Raw genomic sequence first — 25176 nt, forward strand, 5'->3', positions numbered from 1 at the left:
ACACCACCAGTGTGATGGCTGACTTCGTGTGTCATCCTGGCTGAGCTGAGCACCGCCCGGTAAATGTGATTTCTGGGTGTGGCTAGGAGGGTGCTTCTGGAAGAGATTAGCATTTGAGTTTGTGGGCTGAGAAAAGACCGTGTTCACCCATACAGGTGGGCACCATCCAGTCCATCGAGGGTCCCAACAGAACCAAAAGATGGAGGAAGGGGGGGTGTTTGCTCTGAGGTGAGACATCCATCTTCTGCTGCCCTTGGACATCGACTGATACTCCTGGCTCTCGGGCCTTTGGACTTGGACTGAATCACCTCCCCCCTCCCCACCCCCACCCCGCAGCCTCCAGCTTGCAGACAGCAGGCGGGGGATTTCTCAGCCTCCATAACCACCTACCACAAACCTCCTCTGTGTGTCTATAGTTCCCACTGGTTCCGTTTCTCCAGAGAACCCTGAGCAGGGCAGCTGGGTCCTAGGCCCTCTCCTCTGACCAAAGCAAACAGACGATCAAACCCCTTGGTACCGAATGAAACAATTCTCTTTGAATAACTGCTTTTTTTTTTTAACAGTCATTTTTGTCCTAAGAGATTTCAAGTGCTTTTAAGGACCCTTGAAGCTTGAGGAGACTTCTGCTGAATCAGCTGGGCCGGGGGCTGGGGGGGGGGGGGGGTGGGCGGAGGCGGGGGGAGCTTTCTGGTCCCTCCGCTGTCAGCGAGGGGATGTCAGGTCCAGACCCCTTTGGGAGAGTCGGCAGGTAGAGTCTTCTTTGAACTCAGGACGGGGCAGAGACCCGAGGCCCTGGGGGAGGGGCAGTGAGATCATGTCTGCAGAGGCCCCCAGCCCCTTGGAAGGCGATCCTGCGGTAATTGCTTGGAAAAGCCTTCTCCTTCCCGTGGTTACTGCTCACACCAGCTCAGTTTTCCTCCTCTGGCCGCCGCTCCCAGCAGCCTCTCGCGCTTGCCAGGTTTCCATCTGCTTGCCCCCCAGCGTCTCCTCTGGGTTCTCCCCGAGCCCAGATGCCCGACTGACCACAGCAGCCTGAGTTTAAAATCGTGTGGGCTCCACCAGCTCCTTAATCCTCCGGATCACTCTAACAAAGGGTGTTGGTTGGGGGAACATGTTTCATTTTATTTCATTTTTATGCATTCTCTGACTCTGGATACGGGCGTCTGGGGAGGGAGGAATCTGGGGAGTAGGTTTTCTCCGTAGGAGATGCTCACCTGTTGGAAGCACAGTCCTGACACCTGGGCGGGGGGGGGGGTGCTCTGCCAGCCCCCAGCTTGTGTGCAATGAGCCCCAACCACGGGCTCCTTCCCAGCGCCTGGGGGCGGAGGGGGGCCTGCCCCTCCGTAAACAACTCAGCTCCACCCAGGACACCTCGGGTCTGGGTTCTGGTTCTTTTTCTCATCTTAAGACTCTTGGAGGTAGGAACCACGAGTCTCCCCATGTTCCTGGTGAGGAAACCGAACCTCAGAAAGTTAAATACCGGGCAGCATCGCGCAGCGGAAGAAGGGGCAAAGCGCAGTGGGGAGGCTCTCCCGTCACCCAGACGGGCGGGGAGGAGGGACACGCAGGCCTGAGCTTCACAGAGCGTCTAGTTCAGGGGCACAAAATGTGGGGGCAGGTGCTTCCTGCAGGGGCGCTCCTGGACGGGGCTGCAGGGGTGCAGGATCAGAGGCGGCGGACGAGGAGGCAGGACACCGGCGGCCCCAGCGCACCGCACCGGCCCGCGCTGCTCCGCGGCTCCTCTTGCAAGCAGGAAAGACACCGGCCCCGACGGCCCAGCTCTGCATGCCGGTACTGGGCCCCAGCTGCCGCGGCCGGCCCAGGCCCAGGCCCCGTGCCTTGTGGTTCTGCAGGCTGGCCGAGCTGCAGCATCGCGCCTGGCTGTCTCTGGCCCCACGCGTGGAACCGCCCGGAGCGCAGAGTAGATGCTCACGCAATGCGGAGCACACGCATGCGCGGGGCTGAGACGAGGGGCCTGCGGTGCAGGCGGCCCGGCGCCTCGAGCCTCACGCATCACGGATGCGTCACGGCCGCAGCAGCAGGAGGCTGACCACCCGGGTCTGTCCTCCGAGTGACCGCTCGCGCTTCCCCTGTGCGCCGCGCGCCGGGACTTCGGTGGCCCCGAGGCCCAGTGCAGGGAGAGGTGAACGGGGAGGGCAGGGGAGGGGAGAGGAAAGGAGAGGGTGGGGAGGGGAGGAGGGGGGAGGGGCCGGGCCCCCTCCCAGGCAGGGGGAGAGAGCTGAACTGCACAGGCCTCTGGCAGAAGCACGTGGAAAGACTTAACAGGAAGCCCGCGAGCCAGACGCACCCCAGAGGCCGGGGTTGGCTGCGGGGGCCGAGGAGGGGCTCAGGGAGCGGGCAGGCGGGACCACAGCCCGCCTCCTCCATTCGCCGTGTCCTCCCCGGAGACCCCTCCCCCGCGCCCCCACCGGAGGCCTTTCTCCGGGACCCGCGAAGCAGAGCCTTCCGCCCTCAGCCCGCACGTGGGAGCCTTGCCACTTCTCTGTTTTATGTGGTTTGGAAGTGAACCCGATTCTGGGTTTTGAGGCCAAGATACATTTGTTTGAAACGTGTTCCCCCCTTTCCTCGTTGCTGAGCTTGTTATGACTGGTTTTGGAGCCTGGCTTTCGGAGCGAGCGGGGAGAGCGTGCAGGCTGTGGGGGTGTCGGGCCCTGACACGGGGAGGCAGCCCCGAGCGGGCTGAGGGCCCTGCCCTGGGAGGTCGGAGGTCGGGCAGGAGGAGGCGCAGAGGGTCAGCCCACCTGGGCGGTGTGGGGTCTAGGAGGCGGGAGGCGGGAGGCAGCCCGCAGGTGCGGGTACTCGGCGCCTGTGGTTTAGTGTTCTCTGGTGCGGATCCCCTCTTCCTCCGGTGCTGGGGTAATCGAGGCCCACCCGCGCTAGAGAAGCTCCAGGGGTGCCCTCGGCCAGCCCCGGGAGGTAGCTGGTGGTGGCCCAGCTACCCCAGCAAGTGTGGGGGTTTGAGGGGCGCCCGGCGTGCACTTCCACCAGCATTCCACAGTGACCGCAGCCCCAGAGAGGCCAAGGACACCACCCCAGACTAAACATGAGACGGAAAAGCCTGGCTCTGAAAAATGGCTATTTTTACATCCCCCCTTCCCCAAATTCCAAGGTGCTGAGATACAATTTAAAACAAAAACAAACAAATAAATAAATAAATAAATAAATAAAGGATGGGGGGAAAAAACACCCACGAATGAAAATTATTCGTTCTTTCAACGTTTCTCTGGCGTGCTTGCACCTGGCTGCTGGTTGAAAGAATGCAGATTTCGGGGCCCCACCCAGACCTACAAAATCCATCGCAGGACAGGCCTGGAACTCTGAATTTTTAACCGGCACGCAGCTGACTCTTCTACAGCACGTCTGCTCGTTGTGGGGGCTGCTGCCTGCCACGGGGCTAGCACTGGGGACACTGGGTGTTCACATACCAGGGAATTCACAGCCGTGTGGAGACGCTTTCCACAGAAAACAACTACTCGGTACCCCTTATCGCAAGGGGGTCTGGGCAGAGCCAGTGAGAGCTCTTGTTGGAGGATCTGGGGTTGGTTCTGCATCCCCAGAACCAGGAGTTTCTCCAGGCCTTGGAGGCAGAAAGCAGAAGATTCTGGTTTCCAGGTATGGGGCTGCCCCGGTGGCCTATGTCCGGCCCCTTTGCTCTGATCCGGCCCAGCCCTTTCTCGGCGCAAGACATCAAAGGTATCAGGGCCCTGGGGACACTCTGGACAGGCTGGTGGCCCACTGAAAGACCTCTCTCTTACTGCAAGCAAGTGAAAACCAGAGAGGGAAAGTGACTTGGCTGTGGTTGCTCAGCCAAGGAAACGGCAGAGCAGAAACAGGAAACCGGCTTTGGGGCCCACAGCTGTACGTGCAGCTAAGTTTCAATAAGGAGCCCAAGGCTGGGGAGGTGACAGTCCTGGCCCGGGACCCCACAGCTCAGTGATGGGAGGTGGCAGCCCACCTGGCACTGAGTTGCCTTTCGTGTCCAGGGGTCACTGAGGGTGGCAGGGAGAGAGGGGCCTTCTAGATAAACACCCAGCTGCAGCCCAGGCCTCGCACAGCTCAGCAGCACAGCTCAGCAAACAGGGGCCAGACCTGGCAGCAGCCTGGACCGTTGGTGCCCCCTTGTGGCCAAACCCCAAAACACCGGGCTGGGCACTGGCCCCTGGCTTTGCCCTGATGGATGACCCTTTCACCCAGCGGGTCATCCGCCCGTGAGACTAAGGAGTCTGCGTGTATGGGGACTCCTCCAGTGGCTGGCTAGCATTTGGGGGTGAACCCTTAAGTCACCCCGAGAGCTGCAGACATGCGGAGAACTCCAAGCTTAAGGGAGGTTCCTGCTGAGGTTAAAAAGCTGACTCGGGGACCTCCCAGGTTCTGGGGTCAGCAGATACAGAGTCCGGAGGCCGCATCCCCAGAGCAGCCCTGCGGCAGTCCACCCGGAGGCCGGGCCCCGGCCTGCCCATCATCAGGCTGACTTTTCCAGGCAGGGGGGCTGCGGTGCTCAGCCCCTGCCGCTTCCAAGGGTTCGTGGAAGTGTTTCAACGTGAAGTTCTTCTAAAATCCGAAGGCAAAAATGAATATAACAGTGGTGGATGTATACTAACCCAGCCTGGATTATCGTCATCTTTGTACTAACACAGTCCTGAAGTATAACTTTTGTGTGTGTGTATTTTTAACGGAGGAGGAGACCGTGAACCTGTCCCTCGGGCCCAGGACAGTCCCAGTGCGACCTGGAGCTCTTATGAAGGAAAAAAAAACCCCACATTTCCAGAGAAGGAACACAATCAAGCCATCCTCATTTGTTTACGCGGGGTGGACTGACTCACCTGTTCTCTGAGACGGGTGACAACCTTGAATGAATGGTTCAGCCTCTCAGAACCTTCTCCCATCTGAAAAACGGAGAAGAAAGGAATACGTCCCTAGTACAGCTCCTGTGACACGCAGTAGAGGCTCAGGAAGTGGGAGCTTAATAGTAATGTCACAGAGGACATCCCCAGCAGTCCAGTGGTTAAGGACTCCACCTTCCAATGCAGGGGGTGCAGGTTTGACCCCTGGTTGGGGAGCTAAGGTCCCACATGCCACGGCCTAAAAACCAAAACATAAAACAGAAGCAGTATTGTAGCAAATTCAATAAAGACTTTAAAAATGGCCCACACTGGGCTTCCTAGGTGGCGCAGTGGTTAAGAATCTGCCTGCCAACGCAGGGGACACAGGTTCGAGCCCTTCTCCAGGAAGATCCCACATGCCGCGGAGCAACTAAGCCCGTGCGCCACAACTATTGAGCCTGCGCTTTAGAGCCCATGTGCTGCAACTACTGAAGCCCACGTGCCTAGAGCCCGTGCTCCACAACAAGAGAAGCCACGGCAGTGAGGAGCCGCTCACCACAATGAAGAGTAGCCCCCATTCACCGCAACTAAAAGGAAAGCCCGTGCACAGCAAAAAAGACCCAACACAGCCAATGAAATAAATAAATAAATAAATTTATAAAGGAAATGCCTTTAAAAAAAAATGGTCCACACCAAAAAAATCCTTAAAAAAAAAAGTAATGTCACAGACTGGATGTTTGTGTCCCCCCAAATTCCTGTGTTGACACCCTAACCCCCGCCGTGCTGGTACATGGAGGCAGGGCCTGGGGAGGTGATTAGGGGTAGATGAGGCCACGAGGGTCCTGGGATTAGTTTTCTTACAAGAAGGAGGAGACCAGCGCTCCCTCCCTCCACCCTGTGAGGACACAGGGAGGAGGCCGCTGTCTGCAAGCCGGGAAGCGGGCTCTCTCTCACCAGAGCCAGGTCTGCTGCCCCCTGACCAGGGCCTTCCAGCCTCCAGGACAGTGAGAAACGAGCGTGTGTTGTTCCGGCACCTGGCCTGTGCCGCTGCATTATGACAGCCTGAGCTGACTGAGACCTTGTTCTTTGCAGGACTGACTGCCAGGCGGGAGGCAAAGCAGACTCGTTTGAGTGAAGGCCAGTGAGTACCAGCTTCACCGTCATCTCAGAGCAAAGCCCGAGTTGTGCAAAGAGGGGACAGACACCCCCTGGAGGTGGCCAGTCCCACCTGTGGGTGGGTGGGTGGGCAGGCGGGTGGTGAGAGCCTCCACGAGGGTCCGGCTCAGGCCCACACACTGCAGGGGAGGTGCAGGGAGGAAGGAGGACGTCTCCCTCTGCAGGGGAGACAGGACCAGGCTTAGGGGGAGTCACGGGGGGCCTGGAGGAGCTACTCTGTATCCCCCTGGGAGGCAGTCTGTCGCCAACCACCAGCACGGCGGGGCTGGCTCTGCTTTATCTCTGGCTCTCACTGAGTCTCTGGCTTGAGGACAGCGTGCTGCTGCCTCTTTCAGCCTCCAGGCACTGTGGACGGGTGGTGAGGCAGGCTGCTCTGCCAGCACACCTTAATCACTGCTGGTTTGAAGGTCAGAAACCCCAAATGGCAGCGAGCTTGTGGCCGCGGTGGGAGATGCTCTGGGCTGGTCTGAGAGCTTGGGGCTTTCTGCAGCACAGGCCCATCGCGACCATGGCCCTTCCCTCACCGGCCCCTTCCTCTCTGGCGTTCTCTCTTTTCAACTTTCCATGGTACTGGGGCGGGGGAGGGGAGGGGGGAGGGTGGGAGCGGCGGGCTAAGACCCCTGAACCCAGTCAGGCCCACCACCTGTTTTCGTAAACCAAGTTTTATTGAAACACAGCCATGCAATTCATCTGTGGCTGGTTTTGCCCTGTAATGACAAAATAGAGTAGTTGTGACATATGTTCCAAAAAACTAAAAATATTTACTATCTGATTCTTTACAAAAAAAGTTTAAAGCAGAGGTACAACCTCTGCTCTAAACCACAGGCAGTACCTATCTATCTATCTCTGGACTTACTATGTAAAAATAATGAATCCTCCTATGTTTAAGATATGAGGTCAGCTTTCTGTTATTCACAGTCTAATTGATCTAATACTTATACTTGAGGTACATACCCATACACAGCTATGGGAGCATCGCATAATAATTTTGGGGAAATTAAGAAAAAAGCACCTCCCAAATTCTCTTCATTAGAAGAAGGATCCCAGTCATCCAACTGGACATAGTCCTACATAACTCCAGGAGGCTCTATCCACACCCCAGTCTGGGTGGAGTTGTGCAGTACACAGCCTGGGCAGCTGTACATGGCAGCCCTGTAGCCCTGCCTTCATTCATTCAGCCACTATGTGTGGATTATCTCTGTGCCAGATACTGGGGAAGGTGAATAAAACATGGTCCCCAAAACAACTATACTCCAATAAAAATTAATTAAAAACAAAACAAAAAAACATGGTCCCAGATCTTTAGGATCTTACAGTACAGAGGAGAGAAACTGAGTATTGATACGTTAGGGACAGAATTATGTGCCCCTTCCCCCTAATTCATGTTGAATCTATAACTCCCAACGTGACTGTTTTTGGAGATGAGTCCTTTAAGTAAGCTTTGGGGTGAGTGTTCTTGAGAGGCAAACGTAATTCAGAAGGTAGCTTAGCTCCAAGCCTGGGGGACCAAGGACGTGCCAGCCCACCTGTCTGCATTCAGATGGCGAGTCACGGCTGGCACCTGCCCTAAATTCAGGCGGGTGCATCGACCCTGAGATTTTCCTTGATTGATGTGCTATTTGAGAAGCAGGAACAGACCTGAGAGATGTGAATTCAGTTGCCCGGATTTCTTCTTTTTAAAAAGATATTTATTTATTTTTATTTTTGGCTGTATCGGGTCTTAGTTGCAGCATGTGGGATCTTCATTGTGGCACGCGGGCTCCAGAGCGTGTGGGCTCTGTAGTTGCAGCACACAGGCCCTCTAGCTGTGGCTTGAGTGCTCAGTAGTTGCGGTGTCCCGCAGCATGTGGGATCTTAGTTCCCTGACCAGGGATTGAACCCACATCCCCTGCATTGGAAGCCGGATTCTTAACCACTGCGCCACCAGGGAAGTCCCGGTTGCCTGGATTTCTTCTCTCTGGTCTAAATCAAAAGGCCCTCTTCTGTCTTGGGGAGTAAAATGCTGACAGGTCCTGACGGGGCTCCGAACTCACGTAGGCCTCATACCTGAGCTGTTCCAGGTGAAGCATGTTGGACTTTAAGCTTCTGTCTCCCTTTGAATGTTTGATTTCCTGAGAATATGCTATTTTGGAAAATAGTGCTTTCTTTGCCTCGGCTCAGATGGGGACTCTTTCTGCCGCCCCTCCTGTCTCCCTGCTCCTTAAGTGTTGGCGTGAGGCTGCGTCAGAGAAAACGTGGCCTCTGCTCTGCCCGGTGGCCGGTCCTCCCCATCCAGCGTCCCGCGGGGCCAGAACCGAGTCAGGTTAGATTGTCCCAGAGGAGGACAAGAGAGCAAGGACGTGACATCTGGCTCCAAGAGGGACACAGACACGCTTCGGCCCTCATGGCAGAAAGGTCCTTCTCCTCCCTCCTGCGTGACGGGCACAGCAGGTGCCCGGGGGGCCTGGCCCAGGCCTTAGACGAGGGTGCATCTCCTCCGCCAGCACAGCTGGGGCCGAGTCAGGAAGGAGGCTGCGTTTGGCACACCTTATCCCCAGACCTGCAGAGGGTCTTGCTGATGTTTCAGCCTGGTCTGTGGGGATGTCACAGGTGGAACCAGGGTCCTGAGCTGAGTGAAGGGGGTGGTCAGCCAGCTCCGTCTCTTGATCCCTTTACTGTGTGTGGGTGTGGTGTGTGTGTGGTGTGGGGTGTGTGTGTGGTGTGTGTGGTGTATGTGGTATGTGTGGTGTGTGTGGTGTGTGTGTGTGGTATGTGTGGTGTGTGTGGTGTGTGTGGTGTGTGTGTGGTATGTGTGGTGTGGTGTGTGTGGTGTGTGTGTGGTGTGTGTGTGGTATGTGTGGGGTGTGTGTGTGATGTGTGTGTGGTGTGTGGTGTGTGTGTAGTGTGTGTGTGTGGTGTGTGTGGTGTGTGTGTGGTGTGTGTGTGATGTGTGTGTGGTGTGTGGTGTGTGTGTGGTGTGTGTGTAGTGTGTGTGTGATGTGTGTGTGGTATGTGTGGTGTGTGTGTGTGATGTGTGTGTGTGGTGTGTGTGTGTGGTGTGTGTGGTGTGTGGTGTGTGGTGTGTGTGTGGTGTGTGTGTGTGTGTGTGGTGTGTGGTGTGTGTGTGCTGTGTGCTGTGTGGTGTGTGTGTGTGGTGTGTGTGTGTGTGGGGTGTGTGGGGGGGTGTGTGGTGTGTGTGTGTGTGTGCTGTGTGGTGTGTGTGTGCTGTGTGGTGTGTGGTGTGTGTGTGTGGGGTGTGTGGGGGGGTGTGTGGTGTATGTGGTATGTGTGGTGTGTGTGGTGTGTGTGTGTGGTATGTGTGGTGTGTGTGGTGTGTGTGGTGTGTGTGTGGTATGTGTGGTGTGGTGTGTGTGGTGTGTGTGTGGTGTGTGTGTGGTATGTGTGGGGTGTGTGTGTGATGTGTGTGTGGTGTGTGGTGTGTGTGTAGTGTGTGTGTGTGGTGTGTGTGGTGTGTGTGTGGTGTGTGTGTGATGTGTGTGTGGTGTGTGGTGTGTGTGTGGTGTGTGTGTAGTGTGTGTGTGATGTGTGTGTGGTATGTGTGGTGTGTGTGTGTGATGTGTGTGTGTGGTGTGTGTGTGTGGTGTGTGTGTGTGGTGTGTGTGGTGTGTGGTGTGTGTGTGGTGTGTGTGTGTGTGTGTGGTGTGTGGTGTGTGTGTGCTGTGTGCTGTGTGGTGTGTGTGTGTGGTGTGTGTGTGTGTGGGGTGTGTGGGGGGGTGTGTGGTGTGTGTGTGTGTGTGCTGTGTGGTGTGTGTGTGCTGTGTGGTGTGTGGTGTGTGTGTGTGGGGTGTGTGGGGGGGTGTGCGGTGTGTGTGTGTGTGTGTGCTGTGTGGTGTGTGTGTGCTGTGTGGTGTGTGCTGTGTGGTGTGTGTGTGGTGTGTGTGTGGTGTGTGTGGGGGGGGGGTGTGTGGGGGAGGTGTGGGGTATGTGTGGTGTGTGGTTGTGTGTGTGTGTGGTGTGTTTGTGGTGTGTGTGTGGTGTTGTATGTGTGTATGGTGTGTGTGTGGTGTGTGTGTATGGTGTGTGGGGGCGTGTGTGTGTGGGGGCGTGTGTGTGTGGGGGTGTGTGTGGGTGTGTGTGTGCTGTGTGGTGTGTGCTGTGTGGTGTGTGTGTGGTGTGTGTGTGGGGGGTGTGTGTGTGGGGGTGTGTGTGGGGGGTGTGTGGTGTGTGTGTGTGTGTGTGTGTGGTTTGTGTGTGCTGTGTGCTGTGTGCTGTGTGTGTGCTGTGTGTGTGATGTGTGTGTGGGGGGTGTGTGTGGGGGGTGTGTGTGGTGTGTGTGTGGTGTTGTGTGTGGTGTTGTGTGTGGTGTGGGGGTGTGTGTGGTATGTGTGTGTGATGTGTGTGTGGGGGGTGTGTGTGGTGTGTGTGTGTGGTGTGTTTGTGGTGTATGTGTGGTGTTGTATGTGTGTATGGTGTGTGTGTGGGGGGGGTGTGTGTGTGTGTGATGTGTGTGGTGTGTGGTGTGGGGGGGGTGTGTGTGGTGTGTGGTGTGTGTGTGTGATGTGTGTGGTGTGTGTGGTATGTGTGTGGTGTGTGTGTGAGAGAGAGACCACCATTTTCCCAGGAACTCGGTGAAATTCACGAGACCACCGCCCAGACTTAATGCAGTCAGCCTCTCAGTGCAGTCATTTTTGTCCCTGAGCTGGCGGGCACGACCTTCCTCCCTGGTTCTCCCTCACTGCCGCCTCTCCTTACCTCTCCCCCGCTGCTGGAGAAACTAACGGGCCTCGGATCTCGCGCCTCCAACCTCCGTAGTCTGTCTTTCTGTCTCCCAGCTCCTGTTATTCCCTGACTGAAATCCCTCAGAGGCTCCCCTCTGCCTCCAGAATAAACCTCCCACCTTCTTTCCTTTCCACCATATCCCCTGATCCAGCATCACACGTGTCCTGTTTCACAGGAGGTGGTCTTTACTCTGTTGCCTGGCAGTCCCTTTGGGGCCCCAACACCCATTTCACCCCAGTGATTAGTCTAAGCAAATCTTCATCACTTCATTGCCAGCCATCGGTTCAGAAATGAACATTCACGCACATCTGCCCAATGTCTGCAGGGGTGGGGGGAGAGGGAGGGGAGCTGTGGAAAGGTGAGGGATATCTGCTAGGGAGGTTTAGGGAAAGTTTCCCCCATCCTAAAAGAGAGCCCCAGAAAAGAGATGATATCACTTAGGTCCTATACGTGAGCTAAGATCTTTGCTTTCCCGTTCCGACACCCAGCTCAGAACCACGTATCGGACATCTAATACGTTTCTACTAAATAAGGCATAGACAGATAAACGTAGACGGATGGATGGATGGATGGATAGATAGATAGCTAGACAGGCAGACAGACAGACATACACATAGACACGTAGATGCGATGGATGGATGGCTAGATAGCTAGCTAGCTATAACGGAGAGAGGGAGGGAGTGAGGGAGGAAGGGTCATCGGTAACTTGAATAGCCGTTATCTCTGGCCCTGGGGGGATGCTGTGGGAGCCACGTTACAAGTCCTGGCTGCACTGCGCAGGGGCTGGGTGCACTCCAGCTGTAGCTTCCTGAGCACTGTGAGAAACACGCCTGACCCCTGGTACCTGCCTTCCTCAGTGTCCCCTCTGGGAACCAGCCCACTTGAGCATTCTGATCTCTTAAGGGGACCGGATGTCCCAGTTTGGGAAAAGGACCTCCTGAGGAAACAAGGTGCAGCTGAGGGCTCGGTCTAGCAAATCCTCAGAAAGGAGAGACGTGTCCCCACCCTGCCACGCACTCGGATGCAGTCCCTCCCCAAGTTACACTTTTATTCTGCTGTTTTCAGTGCAGCACGCCCTCTCCTTTACCTCATGAAGCTGCTCAAAGGCAGAACTTTACAGGGGCCTGGATGTGCTTGCAAATATGAAAAACACCAAAGGAAACTCAATCCACGGTGGCCTGCCCTCGTTCACTGGTAAGGCATTGATTTCTCCCATGGCTCTGGATCTCTTCCGGTCATCCATCACTTCCTTCAGTGATCAGAACATCCAGAGGAAAATAATGATTCACACCTGGGCTGTGATCAGAGTCGTCTGTCCGCACCAAGTCCATGCAGTTACAGTGTTCACTTCCTGAGCTTCAGACGCTTGGGTGCAGCTGGAAGTCGACACAGACAGCAGCAGAGAGAAAGACAGTGCTGTTCTTTGTAGCCAGGACCTGCAAAGCAAAGTCCCAAGGACTCCAGCCTCAGAAGCCTGTCTCCCTGCGATTCCTCTGGAGGGAGCAGGGTCCATGATGGGAAACAGCTGTGGCTGTGCCCAGCCTCTCGAGGCTCCAGACATCGAGGACATTTCACTGAACGGGGCCTAGAAACTAAGATCTGAGAGCCTGGTGAAGAGGAACCCACAGAGGCCAGAGCAGTGGTCCCCAAAGTGTGGGTCTTCCCGACACCCTTCCAGCAGCAGCCCCGTCCCTGAAACACAGTTGAAATGCAGATTCTTGGGCTCCACCCCAGACCCACTGAATCAGGTTCTAACAAGCCCCCAGGTGACTGTGATCCGTGCAGAAGTTTGGGGGCCACTGGAATAGAAGCTGAGGAAGGTCGCATAGGCACCTTCATCTCCTACCTGGCACATCAGGGTGTGGGGTGAGATATTTCGGGTCCATCTGACCCCAGCCCTGGAAATCTCAGCCTAGGTGCCCTCCTGCGTTACCCCCGATGGAAGACACTGTTTAGTAGGTAGCAGACCGTGCTATGTCTTTTAACAAATGCCAGATTTTAAGCCGCGTTCTTTCTTGGCAAGTGGTGGGTCCCAGGTTCGTGTTCAGTAGATACCACCATGTCGGAATCACGACAGTCAGATTTGCAAAATACTCCTTTCTTGTGTCAGTCAAGGTTCTCCGGGGAAGCAGAACCCACGGGCTGTGTGTGCCCGTGCAGACAGAGAGCGGAGGATTCATCCCACGGGGCCCACCCGATTGTGGAGGCGGGAAGTCCCACCATCCGTCTGCAAGCTGGAGACCCAGGGAGCTGGTGGTGGGGTTCAGGCCAAACCTGGAGGCCTGGGGACCAGAGGCACCAAGCGTGTAAGTCCCAGCCGAGGGCAGGAGAAGGCCCCCGCCCGCTCAGCAGTCAGGCAGAGAGCAGATGCCCTTTGTCCCTGTCTTTGTTCTCTTCAGGCCCTCAAAGGATTGGATGGTGCCCCACATTGTGAAGGCGACCTTTACCCAGCCCACTGGTTCACGTGCTCGTCTCTTGCAGACCCTCACAGACAGCCCAGGAGAATGTCTGACCTGCTACCTGGGCACCCCTGGCCCAGTCCAGCTAACCGATAAAATTAACCATCACACTCTTCGTAGACTCCCTTCCTCCCAGTCCACTCTGCGGCCTCTGGCCCCGCATGTTACTCCCGGTGGTAACCAGACTCTGCTGGGCCAAATTCCAACATCCCCTTCACCCCTAAACTGTTCCCTTCTCATCAAGCTTTTGCCCAATACCTTAATTTCTTTTCCTTTCTCTCATTATTCACTTTATCTCTCTCTCTCTTCTCCCATTTTTGGTGCCAAACTGGCCTTTCTGGTGACACACGGGACTCCTGGAGGCACACCTGTGACAAGGAGAAGGCACCACCTCCCTTTAAAGTCACATCGGTGGCACAACCCACATTACAAACTTCTAAAACCAGAAGTGCCTTGGGCATCTCAGTAAGAGTTTCCTCCTCCCGCTTTCTCTCAAGTTTAATATAAACCAAAAGTGTCTTTGACATCGTGTTTTGTTTCATCTCAAGGGGATTCGGTCCTGATCCTTCACCATCCAGCCTTTGAACTCCATTATGCTTCCATTCAGGGGTGGTGGCCCCTCCCCAGTGTCCCCCCAGCCCTGAGCAGAGCCCTGGAGTTTGCAGTCAGCTGGCTGCCTTGCTGTGGGTTTTATTCCTCTGTGACCCCGACTGACCCTCGCAGGATGCTCTAACCATCACAGGCAATGAAATCGATTACATGTTGCTAGAATGCAAAGGAATACATTGTTGCAGGACAGCCTGGGAACTTGTCACATTTGTTTCTGTGAAGAAATGTGTTCAAATAAGAAGCAAAAGCCCCCGGCTGGGGTCACAGTTTCCTTGCGATTAGAAATGTCATTCAGCTTCATTGAGTCTCCACAATTGTGTAGCCCTCGTTTTAGAGGCATGTGGAACTGATGCTGGGGCTGCCTTTCAGATATGGCTCCCTGGGTTACAGGTGTAGGGGTTGACGTCCTCCAGGCCTGCAGGTAACATTGCTCTAATCAGGGCCGTATTTGTCAGAAACGACGCCCTACTGTCAGCCTGTTCAAAGAGCTTCGGGCGGTCTTCCCTCGGGAGATGCCACCAAGGGCAGTGGGTAGAACTCATAATCCTAACAAGCAGGACCTGGTGCCCCCTCCATCTCCCACCCCCTCTCTCTGCCTTCCCCTTCTCCGTGCCTCCACCCTCTCCCTGTGCTACTCTTTTCCCATTTCCAGTTGGCTCTTAAATAGGACTGAATCCTATTTTTGCTGTATCCACTCTTTGCTTTTTTTAAAAGAAACAAGGAACCCCTCTGACTCTCCAAAAGAAAAAGGGGGAAAAAACCCTAATGATTAGACTCTTTTTTTTCTTAAGATTTATTTATTTTATTTGTTCATTTATTTTTGGCTGCGTTAGGTCTTTGTTGCTGCACATGGGCTTTCTCTAGTTGTGGAGAGCTGGGGCTACTCTTCGTTGCAGTGCACCGGTTTCTCATTACAGTGGCTTCTCTTGTTGCAGAGCACGGGCTCTAGGCGCGCGGGCTTCAGTAGTTGTGGCGCACAGGCTTAGTTGCTCCACAGCATGTGGGATCTTCCCAGACCAGGGCTCGAACCCATGTCCCCTGCACTGGCAGGTGGATTCTTAACCACTGTGCTACCAGGAAAGTCCCTGATTAGACTCTTTGAAGGTAGCTTGTGATGGATTTTTTCCTATGGCTCAATTAATTTCAGTTTTTTAATCACTCATCCGTGTTCTGCATGGTGTAGATCCCCAGAGGCTCAGAGGCAACATCTCTTGCTCCCTGCATGGCCCAGTCTGGCCCTTTGTAAAAGTCTCCTCCAGGCCTTTGGAAACAATAAGCACAAGAAGGGATTAGAGTAAACGCTTTACACAGGGAAAATCCTGCGGGGTTAAACTTCACTCTGTTGTTTCCATGTTTGGGAGAAAAGTATGAAACAAAAGAGAAAGTGCATCAGTGAGTCTTTTGCATCTTCACACTCACTCTGGGAAAGTGCTGCCAATAATACAAGTCCTTATAAAGCTTTGTAAACTGCACAGCATCATGGATGTAAGAAGGAATGCAGCTGTATTTATTAACCCAAGACTTGAGAAACAGAGTCAAGGTCGTCTCTCTCCTTCTCCTCTAAGAGAAGAGTTAGGGCTTCCTTCCTGTTTGGGGCTCATGCCCCGCACTTGCCTGTGTCTGCACCCTGAGAGATGGTCTGAGATCCTTCAGAGCCAGGATCCCTGCCCAGCAGAGAACCTAAAATAGAATAACTGGTTAAAAAAAGAAAAAAGAAGAAGGATAGATGTATAGAAGGAAGGAAAGATGGATGGCTGGATGGAGGGGTGGACGGATGAAAGGAAGGATAGATGGATGGATGGAAGGAAGGAGGGAAAGAAGGAAGGAGGGAAAGAAGGAAGGAAGGGGGGACGGAAGGAAGGTGGAAGGAAGGTGGGAGGAAGGGAGGGCGGGGTGGGGGGAAAGTAGATCAAGGGCTCCTAGAACATTCTGCTTCTCATCTCATCCAGTGCCCTGTCTCTACCACAGCAGAATGAGCCTCGGGGTTCGGTGCACACTGAGAAGCAATGGGAGTGTTCTCTATAGATCATACAGGAGGCAGAGAGCTAAGCTACTTGCACACCCAGCTCAGAGTTCAGCTGCCAGCTCTCATCTCTGAGGTCTGTGGTTCATGAGAACTGCACACCTGGAGACCAGCTGCGGAGAAGTCAAATTCTGTATGAAGAAGGAAGATGTGTATATGAGAGATTGTCATGAATCTCTCTTCCCTTTATTTGTGGTTTTGAGACATTAGGCTTTTAGGAGGCACCCTGTTGAGATGGGGACAACTTAAGACGTATTTGCATTCAAACTGCCAGAGATCACAAGACTTTGATGCCAACATAACAGGGGCGTAGCTGTCAACGCCATATGGTACCCACACCGAGGAAAGAGAAAAAGCAAAGTCTCCGGGATCTGAAAGTCTTTTTCCAGGCCATCACAGGCAGAACAGTCCATGCTACAGGGCTGCCGAGGGTCAGAAAGCAGTCAGCTCCCGTCCATGAGCCCTGCTGGTGCTCCCTTGGGACAGCACAGCTGCTCACAATCTGAGCTGGGGAGCTGCGTGCTGGGAGCCAGGTTTAGGCTCGTTCTCCTGAATAAAGGAACTCAAATGCTTGAGCGTGAAGGGTGTTGCCCCCTGGAAAGGAAGCATGAGCACTGGTTCCAACAGAGCAGTGCGGGGGGAGGGGAACACGGGCTTGCCAGTCCTTTGTGTCCCAGAGAACTTGTTAAAAGGTCAACTGAGGCATATTAAAAACTAAGAGTTTATTTGAGGAAACTGGGTCAAATTCAGTGGCATCCAGTCTAGCAGACAGAAGGGTGTTCTGAGAAGCTGCACAAAGTGAGGGACTTGACAGGCGGGGAGGAGCCAGATTGAGAAAGTTATTTTAGGCAAAAGCACGGGCTGGTGGTTGCAAGGCCACTTCCTCTTAGGGGTGCAGGGTCTAGCAGGCAAGTTGTGTAACTCGTGCTGGTCAGATGGTCCCTGATTGACTGCTCGGATTCCCTTTCTGGGAGGTGGAAACTGTAATTGTCTCAGTTTGGTGATGTGGGGCTTAGTGTAAGTGGTTTTACTGAGGGTCTGTTGTCTTGCTTTTAACAAATGCCAGAGCTCATCTGGATGTATCGATGGGTCACCCCATGTAGCATCTCTGTGCAGGCATCAGTGAGGGACGGAGGGAGGGAGGAGGGTTGCAGAGGCGGGCAGGAGAGGGAGGTGCAGCCGGGAGACCCCTCTTTCCCGCACCTCCCCTCGTTCCCACCTGCAGAGGGCGGGCAGCCCCCAGGAACCAGAGGCCGCATCTTCCTGCTGTGAAGTGGTTCCTCTGTTAGCAGAACAGGCTTGGAGCCCTCCGAAGGCTGGGGACTTTGGAAGGTTCATAGTCATCTAGGGAGTAAGTCACACCAAAGCAGGAGAGGCCAAGCAACGGAAGGGATCTTACCCAACGTTTTCCTTCAGATGAGATGCAGGCCGGTCCTGGGAGGCACACAGCGCACTCAGGTCCTTTAAAGTCTAGTTTATCTAAGGAAGTGGCTGCAGCCTGTTTCCTCGTCCCAAAACGAGGTGGGTCAAAAAGAAGTGTCAGCACATATTGTGGAATGAATACAAGATCTTAGAACCCAAAACACGACCTCATGGCCAATAGGACGCTGAAAGGGATTCTTAAACAGACTCTACTTGATAGCAGTCACACAGATCTCTTTTTTTATGAAGACAATTCTGCCCTCTGTCCCTCCTCTGCATTACATTTTTATTATGAGTAAAAATACTGAAACACATGGAAAATAACACTCATGTGTTGTTACATGTGTGTTAACGCCACGTACGTATTCACCACCCAACAGGAACAAACAGCGGCATCCTATCATATTTGCTTCATATCTTTTTTTAAGCAATGAAATCTCACAGAGTGAAGTTCCCTTTGTTCCCATCCCCAAGTCACATGTATGTCCCTTCCTCCTGCAGAGGAAACCATCGTAGGACACTGCGTGTGGGTTCCGTGATGTGTTCACCACACACACGGGTATCCTTAGATACTTAGACTGTTCTGTATTTCAATTTATACAAATAGATTCATACTATATGTAAATAAGTTTGGCAACATTTTTTCGCCTGCCTTTATAATTTTTATCTTTTTTATTTTTATTTTTAATTCACTTTGTGTGTGTATTCACCTGAGTAGTCAGGGAACTTTCACTTATTTATTCAGATTCCAACCAGAAGCTAAATACAATTGGAAACCTGTAAGCACTAAGTTTTACTCCAAAGGAGTGGGATCATTCAGGTTTACTCCAATAAAAGTATGCCACCCTTAAGCAAAGCTTTTCTTCATTAAAAAAAAAAAAACTATACAGTAGTCTTTCCTTATGTTCATTGCACAAAATGAGTTCTCCTTTTAGAACTTTGACACACAGTGGTGTTTTTTTTTTCTTTTTTTCACAATTTAAGATCCCAACTTTAGTAACTTTTCTACTTCAAAAACCCCTCATAAATTTTCCTTTAGGGTGGTGTACAAACCAGTATTTCTGCACAATTCACTGGAATTTTTTTCTTTATAACAAAAATCTCTTTTTAAAACTAAGAAACTAAACAAAAACCAAAAGGAAAGTCCTCTACCTACTATGGTTTCTGCAGCTATGAATGTGTGTCTCACTTTTACTAGCTGCTTAGCTACTTCAGGCTCCAGATCTGCTTTAATGTGTATAACTGTATCCACACTCAGCAGAATACTCTTTCATAACAGCAACTTGGGGAAAGAGATCTGGAAATAAAATACATATATATATGAGTACCAGGAAACAAACATGGCCCAGTAATATATGAGGCAAGAATGCCTACAATGAGATGCTTTTTTCATTTAAGATGTCTTTCCCACGGTTGTGTTTTCTTCTTTCTTTTTTAAACAATCACTTCTGGTCATTAGAATGAATCTGCCAGTGCTCTGGAACAGTGCTGATTATAGCAAAGCTGTCAGTTTTTACAGTGTTATTTATGCTGGCTACATTCACGTCTCACCCTCCAAATACTCATGACAGACGTCAAAGAGGCAAAACCCAGCACCAATGGAAAGCCCATCAAAAATGAGTATCACCTTGTGCTTTCAGATACATTTAAGCATTTCAGTGTACAATAGTCTTTTCATTTCACGTTTTTAGTAACATGCTGATGCAGTGCAGCAAGTATGCAAAGCATCTTTCACACAGTCTGTGCAGAAGACATTTAAGTTCTGAGATACAAATGATTTAAAAAAAAAATCCAGGATGAACAAGTTTCAAAATGCATAGTGTTCTGTGCATGAGTCCATTTTCTTTAAACTCTGAAAGAATAAAGTGGTAAGAAAAAAAGAAAAGAAAAATGCTGCTGCACTCTCTGATCGTCTCATTTTGCTGGTCAGCACTCTATCCTGGCATAGAAGGATGGAGGTGATCCTCTCTGGTGCCAACTGCCCAATGGGTAAGCTGTTCCTGTGGCAGGTAGAGGCAGATGCTGCAGAACTTGAATATTGTAGCTTCGTTTTTTGGAGTCTGCAAGTGCTGTCTGTCCATGAAGAGAAACACTGACTGGTTGGGATTGTTGACAACAATTCCAGTCTTGTCCTTTTGGCTCAGGACATGCAGAAACTGTTTTTCATAGTCACCGTGATGAAACTCAAATTTGGCCTGGACAGGCCTAAAAGGCCATCAGATTCCTTCCACCTTGAGAACAGGAGACAGTTTTTTCAATATCATTCTGAGGCCAAAGAATGAAATCCATTTCCTGAGTGCAGCCAGTTACATCCCTTGTCATTGACTGGTATCGGGGAGCATGGAGCTATACCACGTCCTTCTGTAAAAGCGCTATGGAACTTTCCAAGGAATAGCTGGAATCTTTCAGGATATTTTCTTCGTAATTATTTGTCATGACGGGTATAACCTCAGACACTTCAAAAAGTGCTGATTTTTTTCTTCTTCTCCTTGAATACAAAGGCAGTATACATCTTGAAGTCAAACTGGTCACCTAGAGATTTTTTCTTTCTAAGCTGAGCACGTAGTCTGTTCAGAGCTTGTTTCTTCCAGGAGTTTGGGTCCCCCGTTTTGAAATACAGGTGGTACTAAAGCCTTTGAAAATTATCACTAAACTATAGGCACTTTTTCTTAAGACTCAAGTACAACAGAAACAAGTCATTTTTTTCCTGTTAACATGATTGAATGGCTAAAGTCATGACCGTAACCCCAAAACTGCACCTTCTGGCAGTATTAGCAGACTGTCATATTACAGGGTCAAGAAACAAAAGCTGCTGTCCAGTCGTGTTTGGACAATAACGTTTGGGGTCAGATGGGAAAAAGGAAGGGAAGGAAAGAAAGAAAGAGGAGAAAATACTTGAACTAACTTTTTGGAAAACACATTTGGCTTAACTGCCAAAATAAAGGTGGGGGACTGAAAAACCTATTAAAAGGATTCAGGTGTGCAATTAAACACACCTGACACCAGTCCAATCCTTAAAAGCCATCCAATTCTTACCCCTCTTTTTAGATAAGGGATTTTGAAAAGGAATGGGGAGGGGGACTGTGATCCTTGCTTTCCAAATATCAAAAAAAAAAAAAAGACAGAAAAGAAAAAAAAGCTACCAAAATAACCACCCCCCCGCCAAGCACCAGAACAGAGTAGGTGAATGAAACTGAACTACCCAATTGATTTTACCCAGCCAGATCTGTGGCTGTGGTACCTAATTAATTCTCAGTTATTTCAGATTTCACTATTGCTGTGTGTGGGCAGTGCGTGTCATTGATTACACCTGGTAGTGAGCAAAGAGAAAAGTGCAAAGTGGGTAGAGAAGGAAGGCGAGAGGCCCAGGGGTTCCCTGCAATCAACTACAGTATATACCGGGGGCGGGCAGCTGTTGCCCAAAGGAGCCATGAGAAAAAACAGCGGTGACATGACCAACTTCCCCATCACCCACATCTTCACCCTCAGGCGGCTGCTGGTGCTGCTGCCAGGAGAATCGTGATGGCAGAGGGAAACGGGGTATGTAACACCACACAATAATGCTTCCGGCTCTGTGGTTAGGCCTGATTAGTGCCGGGGATCCCAACACCCCCCTTCCTGCAACGAGGCCTGCATTCCCGGAGGGAGCCTTCCCTACGCAAGACCGTGGGGAGTGCGACTTAACTTCTTGTGAGCACTGCTGAGGCAAAGGTGGCAGGTTTTTCTCCCAAATCCCAGGCAGTGCCCGGGGACCACCTGCCTGCCACCCCCCAGAGGTCCCACCCCCACCCTTTGCCTTCAGTGGCAGCGACTCATTCGCACCGTGGGAGACCCTGGATCCCTCAGGTTTCCGCTCATTTCATCGTGGAAACAATCCCCGCCCAGGCAGAGGAGGCAGGAAAGGGTAAATGGGAAGGATCCGAGGGAAGAAAAGAAATAGCGGCGTTCATATTTATTCCTTTTTAAGTTATGCCCACCCCACCCCCACTCCCCAAGGAGAAAAAAAAATTAAGTTCCCGATTCCGGATTCAGCTCTCATATTGAACAAACCATGTGTCCCGAGTGCGGATGGTTTAGGGCGGGGTTGTTCGTTCCCGAAGAGGCAGAGGGTGGACTCACAGCTGGGGCGAGGGTGGGTGACGGGGGGCCCTTCCCTGTCCCCGCGGAGACTGGGACTCGCAGACCGGCTCTCGGACGGGGTTGGGGCAGAAGTGGAGGGGTGCTGCTCACAGGCCGGGCAGGAGCCACGTCCAGAGAAGACCACCAGCCCACTCAGCCTCATACTGAGCAGGGCCCTGTGGGGCTCCTGGGCACAAAGCCTTTCTGTGTTCCCTATTTCTTTGATTATAGGAAAACAGGCTTCATTCAGCCTTCATGACTTCCCCTGAGTGCCAGTGGGCAGATCCAAGCAGGTGTTAATTTGTGAAGGGAGGGGATGCCCGAGACCTGGGAGAAACAGGCAAGAGCTGCCTTGGGGCAGGTCCTGTTTCCCCAGCAACAATACGCGCAACAAGATCTTTGAGCTATTTTGCAGAAGTTGAAATTCCCTCCAGGTGGGAGAAGTCCATGATTAATGGGGGTATGCGGCCCACAAGCATGGAGCCCCCAGACCAGTTGGACCTGAAGGTGGAGGATGCTGACTCCTCCTTAGCTCACCACCAGCCCATCAGAAGAATGCAGGACTGTGACGGCCTTCATCCTTATAGCTCACCCCTGACCACGACCCCTGACTATAAGACCTCTCCCTGCTCCCCAGGAAGGGGGCACAGTTCTCGAGGCACTAGCCACTGTGTTCCCCCTTTGCCTGGCGAAGTAGTAAAGCTGTGCCTTTCTACTCCTCCAAGGCTCTGTCTCCGTGTTTCTATTTGGCATCGGTGAGTAGAGGCCAGGGTTTCTTGGCAACAAGCCCCTGCATCCCCGCTGCCAAGCCCTGTGGCCGGGCCTCTCGGCCCCCACCTGGGACCCACAGGGTGGGCGGCCGTGGGAGGAAGGGGAAGGGAGCCCCACGCTAAGGGGGTCTGTCAGCGCAGTAAACCCCCCAAATAAAGTCATTTCAGTTCAAGCATCTGCTCTGAGTCTTTCTTCTCCGCACAGTGGGGTTCAGCTCTCGGAGAAATGGACGAGAAGACCAGAGGCGGGAGAAGCCGAGGTCCGAGGTGGCACAGCCTGGTCCCCCCACCAGTGGCGGCCCCGGCACCAACCAGTCTGGGGCAGAGGCGGTTTGACCACCCTTACAGTTTTTAGATCTGTTAGTGTTAAAACCTGTAACTCTAATTCATCTTAACTGTCACAGAGTGTAAGCATATGCGAATGTACGAACATCTTCTACAGCTTCTCCCCTGCTAATGGCGTCTCTCACTATGACAAACACTGCGGCACTAAACGTCCCCACTCATCTCCCTATGAGACATCTGAGAGGTTTTTTTTTTAATTTAAAAAAAATTTTTTATTTTATTTATTTTGGCTGTGTTGGGTCTTCGTTGCTGCGTGCGGGCTTTCTCTAGTTGTGGAGAGCGGGGGCTACTCTTCCCTTGCAATGTGCAGGCTTCTCATTGCGGTGGCTTCTCCTGTTGCAGAGCACAGGCTCTAGGCGTGTGGGCTTCAGTAGTTGAGGCTCACAGGCTCAGTAGTTGTGGTTCGAAGGCTGTAGAGTACAGGCTCAGTAGTTGTGACGCATGGGCCTAGTTGCTCTCAGGCATGTGGGATCTTCCCAGACCAGGGATCGAACCCGTGTCTACTGTATTGGCAGGCGGATTCTTAACCACTGTGCCACCAGGGAAGCCCCTGAGGGTTTCTTTAACGTACATTTGCAAAAGTAGAAATACAGGGGTGGAGTGGGAATCAGATGCAGACAGTAAAAACGTACAAACATCCAGTTACAAGGTAAGTGCTAGGTGTGTAACGCACAACAGGTGATAAAGGTGACACTGCTGTGCACTGTAGGAAGGCTGTTAAGAGAGTGAATCCTGAGTTCTCATCACAAGAAAAGACATTTTTTTCTATTTCTTTAACATTGTATCCATATGAGATGAAAGATATTCACTAAACCTAAGGTGGTCATCATTTCATGACGTATGTTGTACACCTTAAACTTATACACTGCTGTATGTCAACTATATTTCAACAAAACTGGAAGGGAAAAAAACAAAAGTAGAAATACTGTGCACATGTGGTATAAGCACTTTTAACCATACCACTTAATAGCTCTCTAGAACACACGCACCAATTTATACCCCACTGGCAGTCTGAGTTCCCATTTACCCATACAATCTATTAACATTAAGAAACCGTCAGACTGGACTTCCCTGGAGGCGCCGTGGTTAAGAATCCGCCTGCCAATGCAGGGGACACGGGTTCAACCCTTGTCCAGGAAGATCCCACATGCCTCGGAGCAACTAGGCCCATGCACCACAACTACTGAGCCCATGTGCCGCAACTACTAAAGCCCGCACACCTAGCGCCTATGTTCTGCAGCAAGAGAAGCCACTGCAATAAGAAGCCCAAGCACCACAACAAAGAGTAGCCCCGGCTTGCCACAACTAGAAAAAGCCTGCGTGCAGCAAAGAAGACCCAAGGCAGCCAAGCAATAAATAAATAAATTTATTTTTTAAAAAAGAAAGTCAGACCAAAATAGCCTGTATAGTTGCATAGGTGTCCAGCTGGGTTCCTAGGAGGCCGTCTGTGACTCCCTTAAGCTTACAGTGACAGAAACGTAGCCTTTTTTTAAACCCCCTTATTGTTCCTGGTTTTAATCATTCCCCAAGTGATCTCTAGTCGTACACTGTGCCCTTGCGTGACTGCACTCAGAGAGCCGTTCCTCTGACCTGGAGTTCCCTTCCTCGTCTGTGCGTGAGTACAGAGGTGGACACCACTGGGTAATCGGCGAACCGAATGAAATAAATACTGAGATTGAGTGAGTGCCCCCCTCTTTCCATTTCCGTCAGGGTGATGGTACCTAACAGTGTCATTTGTTGAATTGTGTATCTGCTAATTTGCATTTCTCTCATCATTACTGACCATCCGTTCCCGTCAGGGGACACCTGAGGTTTCCTCTTTTGTAAATTTCTTGTTCAGAGACTTTGCCTGTTTTTTTTTTTAATTGGGTTGTTAATCTTTTTCTGAATGATATATAAAACATCCTTCTATATTTCGATCACCACTTGTATCAGTGTTGCAAATGTCTTCTCCAAATCTGTTGGCTGCATGTCCAGGTTTTTTTTTTTAATATTGTTGAAGTATAGTTGATTTGCAATGTTGTGTTAATTTCTGCTCTAGAGCAAAGTGACTCAGTTATACATGTATATATTCTAGTTCATATTCTTTTCCATTATGGTTCATCACAGGACATTGAATATAGTTCCCTATGTGCACATTGAGTTTTAAAATGTAAACTGAGAGGTCTTCTGAATCGATTACTCCTGAAGTAGGGGGTCCCATCCCAAAGTCAGGAGAGACTCATTTACACAGCTGTCAGATCTACACACATCAGCAAAGCCACAGCGCAGTCATACATGTAACTTTTACATTTGAGGAACACATCACAGTTTTCAAGGCATCACCTAATTTTGGCCTCATGAAAACATCCGAGCCTAGCGAGGACTCGTTTTCTCATCGTAAGATTCAGTGGTTAAGCATCAATATCCTTGCAATGATCAAAGCCTGGCTTTTGATCCCTCTGCTGCAACTGGGAAGACCCAGGCTCGGGGGGCTGGACAGATGTGTCTTCAGCCACACCCTCCCAAGGGGTCTATTCTCAAGGATCTTTTGTCCATTACATCTCAGTAAATGTGGGGAGGGGGAGGTACAGGAGGCCCTGAAGTCTTAGTCATCTGACCCCTTGGGCAGGGTCCCTCCACACGCGGGGGCACTGAGACCAGCACCAGGAGAGGCGGGAAGATGGGAATGTGAGTCAGACATCACCTGA

The 25176-nt window shown here is 51.8% G+C and overlaps 1 protein-coding gene and 1 pseudogene across 4 annotated transcripts in view; both read right to left on the minus strand.

Annotated features, from left to right (window-relative positions):
- Positions 1 to 14600: 14600 nt before the first annotated feature.
- Positions 14601 to 25176, minus strand: part of ASB13 (ankyrin repeat and SOCS box containing 13) — a 36160-nt gene continuing 25584 nt past the window's right edge. Inside the window, exons 11-12 of one of the 4 annotated variants that reach the window (XR_009053134.1) lie at positions 17230 to 17328; positions 15076 to 15487 (exon numbers count right to left, since the gene is read on the minus strand). The gene's annotated coding sequence lies outside the window, so the exon portion shown is untranslated. The other 3 variants (XR_009053133.1, XM_057731084.1, XM_057731083.1) reach the window with 3 other exon arrangements.
- On the minus strand, positions 17325 to 25138 carry LOC130851168 (uncharacterized protein C6orf62 homolog; annotated as a pseudogene).

This window comes from Hippopotamus amphibius, chromosome 4 (genome assembly GCF_030028045.1).
Source record: "Hippopotamus amphibius kiboko isolate mHipAmp2 chromosome 4, mHipAmp2.hap2, whole genome shotgun sequence".
Taxonomy (NCBI): domain Eukaryota; kingdom Metazoa; phylum Chordata; class Mammalia; order Artiodactyla; family Hippopotamidae; genus Hippopotamus; species Hippopotamus amphibius.